Here is a 2,230-nt window from a genome sequence, read left to right as displayed (position 1 = left end):
CCAGCAGCAGTAACAGCAGCAGCAGTAACAGCAGCAGCAGTAACAGCAGCATCAACATTTACATCAGTATATTAGTCCAATGACTACAGCGCATGTGCGTGTGCGTGTGCGTGTGTGTGTGCGTGTGTGTGTGCGTGTGCGTGTGTGTGTGCGTGTGTGTGTGCGTGTGCGTGTGTGTGTGCGTGTGCGTGTGTGTGTGTGTGTGTGTGTGTTATTTATGAATCTTTATTTTTTTCTCCCATCGTCCAATCAGAGTTATTATTAAAAAGTGTTGACGTGTTTCCCGTCTCATCCAGCGGCGTCTTCTTCAGTTCTGAGAGGACAAACGTCCAAACACGGCTCTTCAACTTTGACCCTGACCTGGAAGACAGAGGACGTTCACAGACACACGGTTCAAAAGGAAATAAATTAATACATTATTTTTCAAAATATCGACATCTGTCCTAGAACTTTATGAATTTTATTCTGACAAACGTCTCTTCTGTTCGACTCTTGTCATAATAACTTCTTGGTCCTGATGACTCGGCTGAGGTCAGAGGTCATATCAGTTTTACACACAGGTGACCCTTGTTTTGTTTTTTGTTTTTTTTGTTTTCATTTACCCTAAAACTTCCTGTCAGCTGATCAGTTTAACTCAGTGAAAAGATCCAGAACTTTCCTTCACTTCTCCGTCCCTGTGATGGACAGACGTCCGTTCATCCTCTGACCAGCGTGTGTGTGTGTGTGTGTGTGACAGGCGCTCTAATCCCTCAGGATTGGACCTGTTGTTTTGACAGCTCCTATGAAGCTCAGTGTATCTTACAACAACACACGGCGCGGCCCACGCTCAGCCGTCGGTCAGCCGTCGGTCAGCAGAGCGTCGGCCGCGGCTCATCCTTCATCACCCAGAGGAGGATCAGGTTCCTCTGACACTCAGAATAGAAACATTCTGAGCCTCTGTTTGGGAGACGGCCCCTCACGGTGGTGGATCAGGTGTCCTGCGCCTGGACTGATCCTGGGGGACGAGAAGACACCTACAGGTCAATCAGTGCGAGGACACGTGTGTTTTCTTTACATTTAGACATGTGTCACATGACACGGTGGCAGGAGGGTCTGCGACCTCCAGCTATCAAAGGAAATGACAACTGACGCTAAAAAGGCTGGGGTCAAAGGTCAAAGGGCTTCGATGAGTTCATTAGCTGTGACAACAAAGACACAGACACATGTGAGGGTTTGATTCCGGCGGCACAGCTACGGTCACACAGGAGCCTCATGTTGAAGTCCCAGTGACGACCGTAAAGTCTGTAATAAACACAAGTTCTTCATCATTTGTCTAATTAAAAAAAAAACAAAAACTTTTCAACCTGTAACAGATTCTGATTTAGTTCCATGGGATTTTTTTTTCTTTTCTCAAAACTGAATTTAAATTGATATGTTTGGATGAAGCACGGTTATATATTATATTATATTTTATATTATATTATATTGAATTATATCCATCAGAGGATCTCTGCTGTAATGATGTTTATAATTCTTATATCGAGGATGAACATTTTTAAATCTTAACCTCTGGTTACAGTCGATCAGTGTTAAACTGTGAAACGTTGAACTAAATTATTTTCAAGTCCGTTTCTGCCTCTTGGATCAAACGTTGGCAGGGTTTTGGCTTCAGTCCCTCCTGCTGGATCTTTGAAGGTCTTCTGAAGCTCAGACCGCAGCACGTGCACCGCGCTAACCTTTTCCCAATTCCCTCTCAATTTCTGAAACCAACACCGCGGCCGACTACAGCAGCCTCAGCCGCTCTCCCATTGGTTAGCCTCGAGGCACAGAGGAGCATATCTGTAGCCAACCTTGACGTGCTAAAGTAGGACGCTGAAGGGGACAGGAGCGGGAGGAGAGAGGAAGCAGGGGAGCAAGTTTTATTATTTCGTGCTGTAAAAATTGAAGACCTGCAACAAGAAGCACCAAACTACAAAAAGTGCACATATTTTAACACTTATATGTGTTTTTATGTGTTTTTGTTTTGAGCGACTAACGGGACAGGTAAATAACCTATTCACGTGCATGCAATCGCATTGCATTGGAGATGACGTACCACCGCATCTGCAAACCAAACATTTATACGAGCTATGTTTACTCCTCTCACTTTTTCACCACCTATCTTGAGGAAAAGCACCATGGGTTATGTAGTTTTGTGGTCGAGCCTTCTCGCCGGTGCGGCCGACGGGGGATGTGCAGCATGCAATACACT

This window comes from Cynoglossus semilaevis, chromosome 4 (assembly GCF_000523025.1).
Source record: "Cynoglossus semilaevis isolate Cse_v1.0 chromosome 4, Cse_v1.0, whole genome shotgun sequence".
Taxonomy (NCBI): domain Eukaryota; kingdom Metazoa; phylum Chordata; class Actinopteri; order Pleuronectiformes; family Cynoglossidae; genus Cynoglossus; species Cynoglossus semilaevis.
Note: the sequence above shows the minus strand (reverse complement) of the source record.